This window comes from Notamacropus eugenii, chromosome 2 (genome assembly GCF_028372415.1).
Source record: "Notamacropus eugenii isolate mMacEug1 chromosome 2, mMacEug1.pri_v2, whole genome shotgun sequence".
In the NCBI taxonomy this organism is placed as follows: Eukaryota; Metazoa; Chordata; class Mammalia; order Diprotodontia; family Macropodidae; genus Notamacropus; species Notamacropus eugenii.
In genome coordinates, this window is record NC_092873.1 from 31,642,726 (window position 1) to 31,662,375 (window position 19,650).

At 40.2% G+C, this 19,650-nt stretch overlaps 1 pseudogene; it reads right to left on the reverse strand.

Annotated features, from left to right (window-relative positions):
* Positions 1 to 8,991: 8,991 nt before the first annotated feature.
* LOC140522580 (protein RCC2 pseudogene) lies at positions 8,992 to 17,627 on the reverse strand (annotated as a pseudogene).
* Between the last annotated feature and the right edge of the window lie 2,023 nt (positions 17,628 to 19,650).

The window sequence follows — 19,650 nt, forward strand, 5'->3', positions numbered from 1 at the left end:
ATTATCTAATTTGTACTAATTTGCTAATTAGCAATTTTCATTCTGTCCTTTCTTCTTCAAAGGTTTTACAAGCAGAGAAAAAAGCATAATAATTGGGCAGCTCTGTCTTTTTTTCTGCTTTCCTTTAATTTTATCCCATCTACCCTGGGTAATGGGCAGCAATACCTAGTTGCATCTTCATGGGAGACTTTCTCCTCTGAACCATAGCCTTGCCCTGACCATTTCTCTGCAACTGATGGGGGGTTCTCTTTACTTCAAGGCTGTCTTGGTCCACTCTCCACCCCTGCTTTGATACTGTCCACAAAGAAGTCTGCTATGTCCTCAATGGCCAATATGTGGTTCCAAGGTATTTTTTGTCTTTGTGGGGATCTAGCTCTTACCCTGGGTAAACTTGTAGACTCTGAAGTTGCATAAATCTCCACCTTCTTGTAATTGGATGGCTTTCTATGGGTCTGTTATCATGTGTGGTCCTGTCACACCAGGATTCCTTAACACAACTCCATCATGGGCTGAAGACCTCAACAATGATCTCTGTTGTTCCCCACAAGTTGCCCTTTAGGTGGGATCCCTACCCATATGTCCTCTTCCAATTCATGGTATGTGTCTGCAAGAGAATATGCCCTGGTTTTATAAGGCGCAGCGGTTTGGTTCTATCAGAGGTTTTCTCAGCTGAAGCCACAATTACACAGTATACTTTCTTTTAGTCTTCTTTTTTTTTTTGAAATGCCATTGACAGCTCTATATCTGTCACACAGCTGAAATCTCAGTTCCCCTAAATCGGCACATCTATCAACCTTTGGCAAAATCAGATCCTAATCCTTCCAGGTCACTAGGAAGAAAGACAAAAGTCAATCTTGCTCCAAGTAAATGATAGGTGGTTTGAGTCCTGATCTCTGGATCCCCGGCAGAGCAGTTCTGCAGAGATGCCTCTGTGTTTCATAACTTAAGAGTTATTTGTTTAGGATACTGACTCCATGGTGAGCCCCCAGGCAGGATAGTAACTGTGAATGTGCTATCTAAGGGCAGAAGTGAGCTTAAGTCAAGACTCTTTTCACCAGCCAGTGCCTGCACAGCCTCCCCTGGGGATGACGTAGGCCAGTTCACTCCAGACTCCATCTCCTGTCTTTACAGCACAGGGTGACCCATCTGAAAATCAAAGCACTGAGCACTCAGGAGTCACCAATGGCACCGCTGTCTCTTTGGTCTGTAAGGAGAAAACTGGTGACTAACTTCAAGGGAACTCAGAGGATACTGAAAGAGGGCAGGGTGGGGATAAAGGTGTAGAGAGAGAAGTTGCAGGGAGGAAGGGCAGAGGAAGGAGGAGCAAAGGGAAATGGAATCCTGTGTTTGGTAGTGCAGGACTGCAATGTTCAGGTTGTGGGACTTCCCTGAAGACATGAGTATTTCAAGGGAAAGTTATTAAAGTAAATCACATGGAAAGACAAATCATAACACTCCCCCCAATAAAACCAGGGCATATACTCTCATATATAGACACAGCATGAATGCGCATAGGAGGGATGTGTAAGGATCCCACCTAAAGGGCAAACTTGTAGGGAAAGCATGGTCTGCGTTCCATGTGGAGGGGCAGCTCACACTTGTGATGTTCCAGGATAGCTGATTTCTTGTCATTCGGCATGTTTTCTGCTTGGTATGGGAATACATTGGATACACTGTTGGATACATGGCTGCACAGGTTCTGCATTGGTCTTGTAATGGCTAATATGTTCTCACTTGGGTTTTGATCTGATGGCTATATACATATACATGTGTACATACGTACATATGTGTATGTGTATATACATATGGACATATACACACACACCACACATACACATACATACAGATATGTGTATGTACATATATACAATATCATACAATTTTCCCTCCAACTATCCTAATACTGAGAAAACTCTCAAGGGTTACAAATAACTTTCCATGTAGGAATATAAACACTTCAACTTTCATAAGTCCCTTATAATTTCTCTTTCCTCTCTACCTTTTCATTCTTTAGATTTTGGTACTTGAAAATCAAGTTTTCTATTCCGCCCTGGTCTTTTCATAAAGAAGGCTTGAAAGGCTTCTGTTCTACTGAATGTACATTTTCCCCCCAGGAATTACTTGGTTTGACGTCTAGAGTTCCTCTGACCTCTGGAATATACTATTCCAGTACTGTGGAAATAAAATCAGGACAAGACAAATCTGGCAGCTTGGACATTATAGCATGTCTGCTAGATCTTGTGTTATCCTGCTTGTATTTCCACAATACTCCAATTGTTTCTTTATGACTGCTTGCAACATTTTTTCCTTGACCTGGGAATGCTGGAAATTGACTACAATATTCCTAGAAGTTTTTCTTATGAAATCTCTTTAAGAAGGTGATGTGAAGATTTTTTTCAATGTCTGTTTTACCCTGCGATTCTAGAATATCAGGGCAGTCTCCCTTGATAATTTCTTGAAAGATGATGCCTAGTTTGTTCTTTTTTTTTCTGATCATGGCTTTTAGGTAGTCCAAAAAATTTTAAATTGTGTCTGTTGGAACTATTTTACAGGTTCTTTGTTATTCCAGTGAGATATTTAACATTGTTTTCTATTTTTTCATTCTTTTAGTTTTGTTTTATAGTTTCCTGATGTTTCATAAAGTCGTTAGCTTCGATCTGCTCCATTCTAATTTTTAAGCAATTATTTTCATCAGAGAGCTTTTGGACCTCCTTTTCCATTTTCTCAATTCTGATTTTTAAGGCAGTCCTGTCTTCATTTGCTTTTTGGATCTCTTTTGCCATTTGGGTATTTTAAGGTGTAATTTTCTTCATTATTTTTTGGTGGTGGGTATAGCAAGCTGTTGACCCATTTTATATGATTTTCTTCCATCATTCTCATTTCTCTTCCCAATTTTTCCTCTTCTTCTGTTACTTGATTTTCAAAATCCTGTTTCACGACTTCCAGGGCCTGTGACCAATTCATATTTTTCTTACAACCTTTGGATGTAGGAGTTTTGACTTTGTTGTCTTCTTCTTCTTGTATGTTTCGATCTTCCTTGTGACCAAAGTAAGATTCTATGCTTTTTGGTTTTATTACTACTTTACTAAATTAATAAGATTGACGTTATTGCTTGCTTTATGGGTATATTTCTTTTACATGCATATCCCCTTTATTATTACTACTGCTGCTACTACTACTACTACTACCACTACTACTACAACTACTATTACTATTACTACTACTGCTACTACATATAGCATATATGTAGAGAATTAATATTTGCACACACTTTATACATATAAAAACTTTTGATCCTTTGAAAATCTATGGAAGGTGGGAGGCATTGTTATGGTTTTTCAGATGAGGAAACTGAGACTATGGAAATTTAAGTGACTCGATCATGGTCACATCACTAATCATTTCCAGGAGCAGAATTTGTACTCAGTTCATACTGACTCCCAATCTAGTACCTTATCCATGGCATCACCACATAGCACCTTTTATAAGTTTACTTTCCTTAGAGATTTACTCCTTTCACAACTCTTCCCTCCATGTTCTCTATTTCCTTTATGGTTGATTCACTTTGCTTTTTAACCACGTAAAAACTAGACAGTCATATCCAATTATTTCTGTGAGTTCTCTAAGCAGCATATAGGCAGACGCATCCAATTGTAACATTCCTTCTATCTTTATCGGTGTGTTTCACTTTCATTTTCTTATTTTATATATCTTCTGCATTTCTTTGAAATTTCTTCCTCCTTTTGAGATGGTTTTCGGGATTCTTCTCCATCTGGAATTCTGATTAGATGGAGTCTACCGCTTGTTCCATCAGCTCAAGTTCATATTCAATTGTTCCTAAACTTTTCCTAAATTTTTCCTCCCGATATTTAGTCTCTGAAATTCTTCACGCATCCCAAATCTTCTCTGTCTTCTTTTCATTCAATTTATCTGATTCATTTTCTATTCCCTTCTATCCTATTCCCTTGGAAGCTGGGTTCCTGGGGGTGTTACGGTCACCATATTACAGACTATAGGGTGGAAAAGTTGTTTGACATCACCACTTGCTGTACATAGAGTAACTCTTTGAGTCATGCCCTCTAAAGAATGCTGCTGATCCTGAATCAAGAACTGTCAAGGTGATGCTTATTCAATTAACAGACCTCTCTTGTGATTTGGGATATTTTCTTCTCTCAGAAGGATGTCATTGTATTTTCTTGCCATGTTCTGATTGTAGTAAAGGGTCGCATAATTCCCTAGCATTTTCATTAGTAGCAATTATTGTAGGTGATGAAATGCGTACCTAGCGAAACATTTAATAAAGTTTAACTAATACTCTTTTTATTTACTCCTATGTCCCATCTTGCATTTGACATTCTCCTCAAAATGTCTACAGCATGACTTGCTCAACCATATCTTCCTCTTGGTGCCTGCACACCTGCTACACAAACCAGCTGTTCGGCCCAAGCACTGGGCCTTGTTACGGAGCCCAGGATCTCCAGAGCACAGGGATGCAAATGTTTAAACGAAATGAACAATATTATATGAGCAATTTGCATGTTGACACACAGCACAGCACCTGGTATAATCAGAAAAAATATGAGTGTGGAAAAAGTATTCAGAACGTTTTGATTATGGGCGAGAGCTTTCCACACACGACTATCAATGAAAAAATAAAATCCCAGAGACAAAAGCACACCAGGAAGTGACCCCTTAGCAGCTCACAAGCTTTTAAGCTTGCTTGAGGGTTCACATCTCCTGAAACTTATTCTAATGAATACCCAAGTCCTTTGAATTTCTTCCTCTAAAGATTAAGCCATATTTATTATTTAATAATATGTGTAAAGGATTTTGAAAATTTCCAAGTTACATAAAAATGTAAATTCATTCAACCCAAGTGGGGTAAGGGAGGGACAGTATGTGAGTTACTTTTTATAATTAATTCTGTAAAATTACACTGTAAAGGTGAAAATGGTTAATTTATTTAAAATAGAAAAACAGGGTGTAACAAAATAACACTGAAGCAGGTTTCAATGCCCATGAGCCAACCAAGTTAGGGCACCAGAACTTCCCTCACATCCCCCTCACAATCTACCCTATCCCTTTTCACTTTCCCCCTACACTCATTATCAACCCAGCCTCCTATAGCTCCACCCCTCCCACTCCCCCACCCCAGGGACTGAAAGTTGTTTTTGAGTCTAGTTGAGATCTAGGCCCCAGCTCTAGGGGAGGTCATGGTGGGATCAATAACTCACCCATCTGATGACCACCAAGGGTGTCTCATGTTGATGTCTGGCGCACCTCAGATACACTGAGAGGGTAGAGGCGACTGTCACTACCACTCCCAACTGGGATGACTAAGGTCTTCCTGGACTAAAGGAAGGCTGTCCCAAGCCAGGTTGGGAAACCTCCAGAAACCAAATCAATCCTGCTTCTTGAGTGGTAAACTCCCAACAGGAGGGGAGGGGGACCCTCAAAGGCCACAAAACCCCTCCCCTTGCTAGGAGCTGCCTGGTCATACCTTCTTCTTTCCTTGCAGATGGTGTGGTTGTCCTCCTCCTCCTCTTCCTTCTCATCCTCTCTTCCTGCTTTTACTCCTCGTAGTCCTCCCCCTCATCTGTGTCTCATCACCATATTCCTTTTCCTCTGCTCCCTTTTCTCCAACACTTTTGCATCCTTGCCTCCTCTCTCTCCAGTTCCTACTATCTCCTTCCTTTTCATTATCTTTTGCCTTCTTTTCCTTATCTTTTTCTTCTTTCTTGACCTTTTTGTGCCTCTTCCTCTCTTCTTTTCTGTTTTCTCCTCCTCATCAGTATTTCTTGATAGCACGGATCCTCGCAGAGGTGAACAAGAACTTAGTAAGTGTTTCATCCATCTCTCTATTGAGATGTTTCTATGCCCCATCAATGAAACTCAAGTGCCCCCACCTAGCCACATGGATAAAAAATGCTTCTCTGAATAGGCCTGTGCTGCTGAATGAATCATAATGGCTATGAACAAAGTTTGGAGTAAGTGATATATACCCCCAATCCCCAGTGTAAGAGATTAGCTTCTAACCAACAGCCTCTGGTCACTTGTGAACCTCTTCACAAAATGTCATAACACAATTGGACGAAGGGAGGCAGAGTAATCCATACTGGAACACTCAGGGCTCTATATTAAGAAACTCACCTGCAGAGGACATTGGGCAGCAGGACCCCTATTTATATACTCTGAGGTTAATTAGCAAACAACTTATTCTTTTTTCTCTACTTTCTTCCAAGGCTATGAAACCTAGAGATAGGACTCAGGATAAGCCAGGTGATTCAGCCTGATGAAAGGCACACAACACGGACCCATTCTTCCTTCACCTGCCTAGTCCACAATTGGCTGCATCTGAGATCAGTTTTGATTTAGTAGGGATGGCCTTCGGGTACCAGTCTCTGTTGACAGCAGCAAAGGACTGGACAGCAGGGTGACTCAATGTTCACTCACCATTTTCCTATCAAAGACCACCGAAAGATTCCTGTAAACTCTAAAGGAAACTAGGACTTATCAAACCAGTCATTGAGTGGGAATTTCATCCTTTCTAAAGGAACCAGTGCAGGGTTTCTTTGGACTGGTGGCTTCCCCAGTACACCAGCGTTTGCTCTCAAAAATGGTAATTAAGAATTCTTCACGAACAGGAAGCAAGGACAAAGTCTTTCCTAATAATATTAACAAGACAAGTAAGAAAAGAGGATTTTCTTTATGAAAATTCATTTTTTTTTTGTACAGAAAATAAGAAGTTGCCATTAATAAAGGACTTAAAGGATTGTAGAGGTTATCTCATTTGATGTTCATAAGAGCCCCGGGAGGTAGGTGCAATTATTGTCCCAGTTTTGCATACAAGGAAACTGAAGAAAAGTGATTTGTGCATGGTAAACCAGCTAGCAAATGTCTGTGATAGGATCTGAACTCAGGTCTTCCTGACTTCAGATTCAGCATCCTTGCTGCCTGGGCCACCTAGCCACCACGTCTTCATTTCCAAAAGAGCAGCTCTGGATTTTCACAATATCCTCAAATGTTACTAATTCTCTTTTCACCCTTTTTCTTCCCCTTTTCCCTGCCTCTGACTTAGCCTTATGACATCAAAAAATTTAACAGGTCTATGTCGCTTTCACAGTCCTACCTACTCCCCTAAGGGACAATCAGAAACCAGAGAAATTCAACTAAGCTCCAAGTGTTAATGTATTCACCCCATCCCCAGGAATGCTTGCATATGAACAGTGTCTTCCAGAAACAAAATCCACTTACCTTAGGTAATAAATTGTAGTTTTCAGCTCTACACAAAGAAAACACTTTCTAATAAGGAGGGCTGTCGAAAATGCCATGGGATTCCTCAGGTCTTCATGGGTGATCTTCACCATAGTGGTGATCTTCAAACCTTTGAGATTACTATTGATTGGGGTATTGTTTTTTTTTTTTCTCATAAGTACCAGGTCACTTTATTGGGATGTATATGGTGGTAGTTTTTTGATACAGATTATGGTCAGATAACCAAAATATGCGTGCCCTGAAATACAGGAGGAGTCATGCCCACAGTTTCCAGGTGTTGGGGAGCCAGATGTGACTTAGCTCTCATTGTCACTGTCTCCAAGGGTGTGCTTGTCAAAAAGATATTCCGTCCTGACGGAATGGGGAGAGGGGCTGTGGGGGGAGGGCATTTTGTGCACGTTGGTTAAGTGATCACTCAGTTGTTTGATGGACTTTACCTTTTGGTCCAGGTAGTGGGTTTTGAGGAAAACATATACATGGGGGACATTCTTGTCATTTGTCATCTTGTGCAATTCCAGTAACGACTGACTGACTTTTTTTCCAAGTACACAGCACACTCCATTGCATTCAGTCCACTCTCCCAGTCTTCTTGGTCGGGTTACTTGATGTCCTGCAGGAAGATGCAGCCACTGTGCTGGTTCCGAAGTTTTATCAGCTTCTCAGCGTGCTCCTTCTCCTAGTGGGACTGGTGGAGGAAGTAAATGGCAAAATTCTTCAACGCTGCATAATATGGGTCAAAGTAGTAAGACATGGACAGGTAGACACAGGAGGCATAGAGCTCCAGCTTGATCTGGCAGTTGATGGTGGCGTCTGAGTCCTGGTGGTGGGTCTGCCACACATGAGAGGAGGATGATGTGGTCATGGGGGCGGTGAAGGCTGTGCAGCCACTGGGGCTGAGGCTGGTTTGGCGGTGGAGGGAAATGAGGCCGGGGGACTAGGTAGCTGAGCAGGAGACTGCTGCGGGAACGAGAGGACAGATGAAGTGGGGGTTATTGGAGGTGAAAGGTGGACAGGTGGCTAAGGGCGGCTGTGGCCTGGAATCAAGGGGCAGGTTCAGTTCAAATACTGATGAAGTAGGAAACCACAGAGATGCCTCTTCATTGTGCTTCTGACCATTTGGGGAAGTTCTTGAAAACTCTCTTTGTTGATGAGTTGTATGAATTCATTGGGAGAAACTTTGGGTTTTCCTTCCAATATTGATTCTGTGACTCTTGAAAAATAATAGATTGAAATCGTTTAGCTGGCAGACAGGAGCATGGATTTTGAGTGCAATGATCTTTCAGTATCTCTTAAAAGTCACAGGATACTGGTAGCCATATATTTTGTCATAAGTCAGTGTTGTTTTCAACGCTTTGGAAAAGCCTTATTTTGTTCTTTCTATGATTAAATGTCTGTCGTAGGAAAAGCTTCCTACTTAGGAAAATAAATCAAATTTCACTTGTTAGGCTGTTAGCACAATAGCTAACCCTGCACAACGTCATTGTTGGAGTCAATATGAAAGGAAAAATTGCATGAATAGGTATATTTAGTTGCAAAGAACCTCTGCAGAATCTCTTTCCATTTGGAGCAAGAGAACGCACTTGGAAGAGGGAGTCTTTTTTTACAAGACTTTCTTGGAAGTGGGAATTTTAACAAAGATGGTCTTGGAAGAACAGGGGTTTACTTTTTGTTTTTTGTTTTTTTGTGTGCCTATTTTGGGAATCCTAAAGTCCTCAACTGAAAGCAAATATTTTAACTGAACATTTGGGGTAGGGGAAGGGAGAAAGTAGAGAAAGGGGGAGAGAAAGACTTCGGAGATTCTACAGTAAAAAGGTAGCTGATGTTGAATTTGCTTATAAAAGTGAACCTGGCAAGACTAACAAATAGGAGCATCTGCGACTTTTTCACTGAGGAATCTCGTCTCATCAGCCTTCTTAGTGTTCCAGGGCACACTGACAATGCTGACTGCCTGGAGGGGCGTGGAGAGCCTGGTGGCAGCCTTGCTGCCCCCAGCATCAAGAGAGGATGCAGGAATTATATTCAGGGAGGTTGTTTTGACTTTAATTTTTAGTCTCCCTCTGTTCCCTCCCATTCACCAAAAGGTGTGAGTAGCATATAGCAATGTACTCTGTGTAAATGCCATCAAGCGTTTCCACTTCTTGGGCAGCTGTGGAAGACTTGGGCTTGTGATAGCAGTAGCCCAATTCACCAATGGTTGGAGACAGGCCCCAGCTGATGATACTCTCATCTGCAGCCAGGATAATACTACTCTTCCCACAAGCTAAGTTGGTAATTCTCCAGCGACAGAGGTCCTGAGCAGCTTTGAGATACATGGTGAACTCCAGAGAAGTGTTGGCAGCACCCCAGAAAAACAAGCCACCAACTTCACTGACTTTGAAGTAGCAGGGGTAGCCAGTGAAGATTTGCCTGGCTTCCCGGCCCAGGAAATTGAACAGCTTCACCACACAGGGACATCCTTGTGCTCTGTATGGCCCAGCAAGCCATTCCCTCCAATCGCCCAAGAGATAACACGTTTCTAAGAGTCTAGAACCAGAGTGTGATTAGCGCCACAGGCAACATCTCAGACAACGACATTGGGGACTGGCAAAATCTGTCCATCTTTTGTCTTTTCAATGCAGATGGCAACTAGCAGGGGACCAACTCACAGTCACATACTATCCTCTGAGGCCGGGCAATGAATTTCCTGTCAGAAATGTGTCCCAGCTGACCATATTCAGGGCACCCAAAGGAGTAGAGTTTTCCTTTGCAGTCCATTATCATGCTGAATTCATCGCCACAAGTCATTTTCCTCTTTGGCTGGCTGTTGTTCATTAACTGTGCAGGGCTCAGAATGGCATTGCTGTCGTCCAAGGCCAAGTTGCCCCATCTTGTTCTCTCCAATAGTAAACACACAGCCAGTTTCTGTCAAAGTCAGAGTGTGGTTCCTCCCACAGCCAGCGGACACCATCACTTCCTTGCTACGGACTTCCATGAGTTTAGGGGCTTCCGCTTTCTTGGTATCACCGTGTCCCAGCTGCACCTGCTCATTGCAACCCCTGCTCCACAGCTTTTCTTCTGTGGTTAGGAAGAGACCGTGAGCAGCACAAGGGTCATAGACCACCATGCACACCTAGACCCTGGACAGATAGCAATTTCTATGGTGCCCCCACAATTTCTGCCCCAAATTGCTGTAAACAGCATTCTGTTTAGTCACTTCAGACCAATGAGGTGCCAGTTGGTTCCTCCCAAAATCAAAAGATGCCCTCTGTACTTGAAATCTTCAGATTGGGGGTGATAATGGGGAGAGATAAAGAGGCTAGGTCATCTGCCCTCTCACCTCCAGCGCCACACACACGATCCTCTCCTCGGTGTAATTCATCTCCAAGATGACCAAGAAGGAGTTTTACAAGGATGCTGGGGATTCTTGAAGGAGGAGGTTAAAGCAGGGGAAAACAATGGCATGGCCTTTGGCATCCCAGCAGAGGCCTCTTGGATTTTAGGACTTTATGGCCTATGAGAATCCTCCTCCTCTCTTGGTGAGGCCAGGAGAATAACACCGAGGCAGCACGACTGACTCACTTCCCAGAGGTCCCCAATTCCTGATGCACCTGGCTTGAGAAGTGCTTGTACCACTTTCCTTCTGTCCAAGAACACCCCGCCATCCTAGTTGGGAGTATTGGTGACAGAAGCCCCAATCCCTCCGTGTATCTGAGGTGATCAAGAAAAGTGAGCTAGACAGCAAGGTGAGCCACTTTTAGTGGTCAGCAGAGGAGCAAGTTATTAACCTTCCATGTTCCCCTGAAGCTGAGGCCTGGGACAGGGCTAGACTCATAACCTTCAGTACGTAAAGACTGAGAGAAGGTTTGATGTTTTCCCTTGGGACATGGGCATTGAAAGGGTTTGGTGTTAATGTGTTTTCCTGAATTTACCCTATTATCCAGCTCTTTCAATTCCAAGATAATTTTTCATCTATACATACATATATATATATATGTATGTATAGATGTATGTATATATATACTTATATATATATGCATATACATATCTATATCTAACCTATATCTGTATCTATATGTATCTCTATATTATATCAGTGTATCTATATTCATATACCTATCTATATGTGTGTCTACATCCCTGTTTAATCTGCTTATGTTTCTATTTCCATATCTACCTATTCTGTGTCTATACCTATACCTATCTGCATGTACATTTATACTCATGTCCATATCTATATCCCTCTCTAATATGTTTTCATTTCTATGTCCATCCAATCTGTGTCTGCAGCTATATCTATCTCCATCTATCTACCTACCTACCTATCTATCTATCTATATACATTCATGTCCAGATCTATATTTGAACTGTATCTGTATGTATCTTCCCATCTATATCAGTGTATCTGTATTCATATCTATATCGATATCTGTGTCTAATCTGTATATGGTCCTATTTCTACATATATATCCAATCTGTATCTGTACCTATACTTATATTAATCTATACCTATATTTATGTCCATATCGATAGCTCATCTGTATCTATGTCCATATTGGTATATATGGTACACATATCTGTATGTGTATCTACATCCATGTCCTTATATTCCTATCCCTATGCATATGTAATGGGTATCTGAAATCTATATCTATATTTATGTTCATATCTGTATCTAATCTGTATCTATATCTGTATCTACCTATATCCACACATAAACATATAGACATACACAAATATGCACGTCTGCTGCATATATGTGTTCATGCATATATTCTCTGCATGGAATTCAATTTTCAACCTCAATTCAAGGATAAGACCAGAGATGCTGAAGTAATGACAAACGTTTCCGTAGATAATGTGTTATTCTTCAATTAGGTATTTGATCAAAATGTTCCCTTCCTCTCACCCTGTAGGTTCACCTAGCCTTTTTAAAAGCAGTAGTGAAAAGATTATGTTATGTCCTATTTCTTTTCTCTCATTCACATAAATTTTCAATGGCTAAACTCAGCTCACTCTGTCGGTGTGTGTGTGGGGGCCTTCTAGCAGGAGAGATAATCAGCAATGATCTCCTGTATTTCCTAAGAAAAGTCCTAAAATCATATGGGGGGGGGAGTGTGCTTTCATTTAAAAATCTGAGTTCTCTTTTCAGTAAGAAATAAGAAGGGATATTTATTAAAACATATAATTTTATCATCCAAAGTTGTATAAAGCAATCTTTGTGCTCATGTGTATGCATCTTACTTAAAGAGATTTCCTCATTAATGCCTTTTTTTCATTTCCCATATTTATTTATGAATAAAAGAGTGAAATACTTCTTCACACCCATTTCCTTCCAAAGGAAGGGAAATCAACAACCAAAATCACTGTGCTTCTATACTTTGCTTTGTAAAAGATAGCTTTCCTTCTTTTCTGTTCAAACTACCATTCTATGAAATGAGGGCAACTAGGTGGCAGCTGGTCTGGAGTCAAGACTGTCTAAGTACAAACCTGTCCTCGGGTCCTTTACTTCTGTGTCCTGGGCAAGACACAGTAAAATGAAAATAAAACTACCAATCTCCTACAGTTGTGAGGATCAAAGGAAATATTAGCAAAGAGATTAACACAGTGTCTAGCACATAGTGGTGCTTAATCCAAAGGGTGGGGAAATAAAATTGGTGATTTCTCATACACAGAAACACAAACATATTTAGTAGAAGTAATTAGAGGTAGATGTGTATTCCTCCTTCATTGCCAAAGAAGACCATGCCATCAGAGAAATAATGGCATGACTTGCACTTGACTTTGTTTTGAGTGAGAGAGCCCTGTGTATGTCACCAGCCTCACTTCTCTTCTAGACCCATCTGAATCCAGTGACCAGATATTCATCAGGATGACTGGAGATGACCCAGGATGAGGCAATTACGGTTAAGTAACTTGCCCAAGGTAACACAGCTATTGAGTATCAAGTGTCTGAAGTGAGATTTCAGCTCAGGTCCTCCTGATGCCTGCACTGGTACTCTATCCCCTGCACCATCTAGCAGCCCCAATTAGAGGTAGATAAATTTATTGTCAAGTACGGAATCAATGAATTTCGTGTGTGTGTGTGTGTGTGTGTGTGTGTGTGTGTGTTTGTACGCATACATAGGTATAAATGCCTTATTATTTCTATTATTTTAGTCAGAAAAATCTCATATTAGAATAAGTTATATGCATATGAATACAGAAAAATAAAGATATGTTACTCATTACTTAAGTGTTTAGTATTTGAGTTCTCAAAGTTATGAGGCTGTATTGTGTTTGAGTCTGGATTTCCTTCATGGCAGTTAATTAGGGAACTCTCAGAGAGAAAACTTCTACCATTCAGTGGATCAGCAATTGTCTTCCAATTTATGATCATAGAATATTGCCCAGAGGATTCATAGGTGTAGTTACATGACTAGTGTGTTTTACTGGCAGAATATGAACGTAGACTTTCTTGCTCCAGAGATCAATCCGTGATACTGCTTCCCCTGGAACTTACTGAAGGAATGCGAAATTGTAACATGAATATTATTCATGAATTGACCATTAATTATAAAATTAAATTCCACCATTCCTACCTAACATTAATATTTTTCCAAAGCCTTTTATTTTGTCTTTGTCTGATCTGGTGATGCTGGACAAATAATTTTTCCTTTATTATCTTAACTTTAAAATGGGGGTGATAATAGCAGCTACTTCCCACAGTTGTGAGAATCAAATGAAGCAACTGTAAATTGCTCCTGAAGTGCTTAGCATTGTGTCTGGCACATAGTTTATTGCTACATAAATGTGAGTTATTGTTATCATCATCAGTGTTGCCATTATTTCTACATAGAGAAAAAGAACCAAGGCCCACCATTAGACTGTTGCAAGCTTCAGGGATTTTCCTGTGTGTCATTAGCACTTATACCACTAGGGATCAGTAGCGGGTCTAATGCCAGACACCCCCTCAGACCTAGAGCCACATTCCCTGAACTGAAAACACTTTGAGAACCCCGTTCCTATCTGTGGGAGACCAAGGGTTAATCCTCACTTTTCAACCCACTAAAGTTTGCTTGAAATGTGTCCAATTTGTGTATGGTTTGTTTTGTCATTTCTTTGCAGTCCCCTCTGACTTACCCAAAGAGGCATCTAACTCGCATTTGCTGCTAGTAAGTTCGGAAGACTACCAGAATGTCAACTGAATTATTTTTCTATTTTAAGTAAACCAGTGCTTTTCACCACTACCTTGTGATGACATTCACTGATAACAAAATGGCAACTATTTGGAGCAACAGATTTATCTACTATGCAGTCACTCATCCTTGACTACCAATTCCTGAAGCAGCCTTTTTACATCTAACACAGTCAGAAGCACCTTCTCCATCATGCACTAAAGCACGATGAACTAAGCAGATATTACTGAGTATTCTCAAAAAAAAAAAAAAAACCAAAAAACAAACAACCCTCACACTGTCCATCTCACTCTTGAAATGATTCCAATAACACAATTTTGAGATGCTCCATTTTCAGGAATTATACAAGATCAAAAACTAGTCACCTGAGCATTTACCAAAACCTCCCATGTTTCTCCACCTCAGTTCTCTGCCAATGTGGTTTTACTTCAACGACATATCCTAACAGACTCAAAGGTTCCTTGGGTAAAGAAGGTTGACCCTGAACCTCACCAACACTTCCCTTAATGAACTACTCAAAACATCTTGTTGACAGGTGCATTATCATGAGCACTTATTGTCAAGGGAGAATCAGAGAATTTCAGAGTTGAAAGGAAACAAAGTGACTACTTAATTCAAACTACATACTTGAAAAAGGATGATCACTGCAACTTAACTGTCAACCTGTGCTTCAAGGCCTCCAATAAGAACGTGCATTAGTCACAATGACAGCCACTCCACTTTTGGATAGCTCTAAGTGATGGAGAATTTTTCTTCAGAACAAATTCAAATTTAGGCTTAATGTGTACACTGCTCGCAGGTCTGCTCTTGGGAGTCAAACAATAAATCAAATTTCTCTTCTATATTTTAGGCCTTTCAAGTACTTAAAGAGAGTTATTCTGTTATTTCTTGGTATTCTCTTGCCAGGGTAAACAATTCAGCCAATTGTTCAACCGGTCTCAAGGAGGCATATGCTCCAAGCTATTTGTTATGGAAATTGCCCATGTTGGATACTGTCCTGCCCATCCATGTCCATCTGAAAATGTGGGGTTCAGAAAGGAACGCTAAACTATATTTGGTCCTTGAACAGGGGACCATCACATCCTTATCACAGAAGCTGTACGTCTCTTTACAAGTTCAGTAAAACCCTCAGATCTTTTTCCAGGCAAACTGCTAATTATGTAGTACCTCCGAACTTTATTTCTCAAACATAAGGGTAAGCCTGCACATATTGAAATTAATTCTGTAAGATTTATCACAATATTCAAAACCAATCAAGATCTTTTCCAGTTCTTTTTTTTCCTTTTTAAAAACAAATAAGGACATTACGTTTTCTTCTCAAGGCCTTTTCTTACAACTATCACCGTCAGTGGTTCAGCAATCTCACCTACCAATTCTATCAGTTCCGAGGGATGCAATTTTCTTAGGCTACATGATTTGAATTCATCAAGGATCTCTTTGATCTCTTTAATTTGCCAATGAAATAAATTTCTAAGCCTTGATGAATATATAGTATATATTTTCTAATTTCTCTAAGTTTTCCACTTAGCCATTTTCATTCTGTCCTTCTTCAAAGGTTTCTCAAGAAGAGAAAAAGGTAAGGTAGTAAGAATTGTGCAGCTCTGTCTTTTTTCTGCCTTTGGTTACTTTTATCCCATTTTCCCTGGGTAATGGGCAACAAAACTTAGTTTACGTTCATCTAAGACTTTCTCTTCTGAGTCCTCACCTTGCTCTGACCATTTCTCTGCACCTGATGAGGGGTTCTCTTGTTTTCAGGGCTCTCTTGGTCCATTCTCCATCCCTGCTTTGATTCTGTTCACAAAGAATTCTGCTATATCCTCAATAGACAATATGTTTTTCCAGGGCTTTGTGGGGATGTGCCTGTGATCCTGGGCAATATTATAAACTCTCAAGCTGCACATATTTCCAACATCTTGGTCTTGGATGGCTTCCTATAGGTCTGTTATCATGTGTGGTTCTGTCAGTCCAGTATTTCTTAACGCAAATCCATCATGGGCTGAAGACCTCAACAATGATTTGTTGTTTTCCACAAGTTTGCCGTTTAGGTGCGATCCCTTCCCATATCTCCTCTTCCCATTCATGCTGTGTCTCTATGAGAGAGTATGCTCTGGTTTTATGGGACACTGTTGTTTCTTTCTATCAGAGCTTTTCTGAGAGGAAGCGACAATTACAGAATAGGCTTTTTCTTTCTTTTTTTATTTTTTGCAACATCATTTACAAAACTTTATCAGTCACACAGCTGATATCCCACTTCTAAATCCACACATTTGTCAACTTTTGGCAAAATCAAATCCTAGTCCTTGCAGGTCACTAGCAAGAAAGATAAAAGTGAATTTTGCACCAAGTAAATGATAACTGGTTTGAGTCCTGATCTCCAGGTCCCAGGCAGAACATCTCTGGGGAGATCATCTTTATTACATAACTGAAGGGTTATTTTCTTAGCACACTGACTCCCTGATGAGCCCCCCAGGCAGGATAGTACATGTGAATGTGCTATCTAAAGACAGAGGTGAGTTTAAGTCCCTCATGTGACTCTATTCACCAGCCAGTGCCTGTAGAGCCTCCACTGGTGGGGATCTAGCCCAGGTCACTCCAGATTCCATTCTGTCTCATTACTACAGAGGGTCACCTGTCTGAAAAGCAAGGCGGCCACACACGAGAGAGCCAGCAGCGGCACCACCATGCATTCGGGACTCTGAGGAGAAAAAGGGAAGACCAGCTTCAAGGGGACTCAGAGAAGACTCAAAGAGGGTGCGGTGGGGATAAGGGGGCAGAGAGACAGGCCTGGGAGGAAGGGCTCGAGAGGGAGAAGTAAAGGGAAAGAGACCCCTGCATATTTGCTGGTGAAGGTCTGTAATGTACAGGTCGTGTGCCTTCCCTGAGGACACAGCTATTTCAAGGGAAAGAAATTAAATCACATGGTAAGAAAAGTCCTAATAGACCCCCACCCCAAAAACCAAGGCATATTTTCTCATATATATACACAGCATGATTGGGAAGAGGAGGGATATATAAGGATCCGACCTGAAGTGCAATCTGCCAGGGAAAGTGTGGGGCTGTGGAGTGGCAGCTCACAATTACGATGTTCTGGAATAACGGATGTCTTCTCATTGGGCCTGTTTTCTGCTTGATATGGGGTCTGTTCGATATATTGTTGCACAGGGTCTCCATTGGTCTTATGGTGGGTGCCAGTCCCATGCTCTCAGATGGGTATTGATCTGATGGCTATATGGATGTACATATGTACATATATACACATATGTATGTATACACATATACACACATGTCACACAGATATACACACATAAATACATATGTATTTATATATACATATGTAATATTCCCTCCAATTATCCTAATACTAAGAAAACTCTCAAGGGTTACAAAATATCTTTCCATGTAGGCATGTAAACATTTCAACTTTAGTAAGTCCCCTGTGATTTCTCTTCCCTATTTACCTTTTCATGATTCTCTTCATTCTTGTATATGGAAGTCAAATTTTCTATTCAGCGCATTTAGGGATTCTAACCTTAAAATGTCTTTTCATCAAGAAGGCTTGAAAGACCTCTATTTCTTTGAATATACATTTTCCCCCTCTGAAATATTATACTCAGTTTTCCTTAGCAGGTGATTCTTGGTGTGAATCTCAGAGCTCCTTTGATCTCTGGATTACCTATTCTAGTATTGTTGGAAATACAATCAGGATAACACAAGATCTAGCCACTTGAACATACAACATCTCTGCTTGACCGTGTGTTATTCTGATTGTATTTCCACAATATTTCAATTGTTTCTTTCTGGCTACTTGCAAGATTTTTCCTTGATCTGGCAACTCTGGAATTTGACTGTAAAATTCCTAAGAATTTCCTTTTGGGATTTCTTTCACAAGGTGGTTGGTAGATTCTTTAAATATCAATTTTACCCCGTGGTTCTAGAATATCAGGGCAGTTGCCCTTGAAAATTTCTTGAAAGATGATGTCTTTGCTATTTTGTTTTTGATAATGGTTTTCAGGTAGTCCACCAAACTTTAATTTGTCTCTTCTAGGTCAATTTCATAGGTTGTTTGTTTTTCCAGTGAGACATTACACATTGTTTTCTATTTTTTTTTTTTGGTTCTTTTTCTTTTGTTTTATGATTTCTTGATTTTTCCTAAAGGTATTAGCTTCTATCTGCTCCATTCTAATTTTTAAGGAATTATTTTCATCAGGAACTTTTGGACTCCTTTTCCATTTGGTCAGTTATTGTTTTTCAGGCAGTCTTCTCTTCATTTGCATTTTGAACCCCTTTTGCCATTTGGATGTTTTAAGGTGTTATTTTCTTTAATATTCTTTTGGGGCAGGGTCTCCTTTAGCAAGCTGCTGTCTCATTTTACATGATTTTCTTGCATCATTCTCGTTTCTCTTCTCAATTTTTCCTCTACTTCTCTTACTTGATTTTCAAAAGTCTTTTTGAGTTCTTCCAGGGTTTGTGAGAAATTCATATTTTTCTTGCAGGCTTTGGATGTAGGAGTTTTGACTTTGTGCTTTTCTTCTATTCATATGTTTTGATCTTCCTTGTTTGAAAAGCAAGATTCCATGCTTTGTAATTTTATTACTACTTTACTCTCTTTATAAGGTTTACTTTTTTCTTACTTACAGATATATTGCTTTTACATACTTATTCATTTTATTACTAGTAGTAGTGGTGGTAGTAGTAGTAGTAATCTTCCTACTTCTAATGCTACTATTACTACTACTACTACTACTACTACTACTACTACTACTACTACTACTACTACTACTACTACTACTACTACTATTACTACTACTACTCCTACTACTACTCCTACTACTCCTACTCCTACTTTTCCTCCTGCTCCTACTCCTCCTCCTTCTCCAACTCCTCCTCTTCCTATTACTACTGCTACTACTACTTCTACTGCAGCTAGCATTTATAGAAAGCATTTAGATTTGTACTTTATACAGGTTAAATCATTTGATCCTTTCAACATTTCTGGAAGGTGGGATATATTATTCGGGTTTTACAGATGAGGAAACTGGGATTAAGAAAGGTTAAGTAACTGGATCATGGACACATTGCTAATCATTATATGGGGCAGAATTTGTACTCAGCTCATAATGATTCCAAATCTAGTACCCTCTCCATGGCATCACCTCATTCCATCTTTTATAAGTTTACTTTCCTTACAGATTTACTCCTTTAACAAATCTTCCCTCCATGT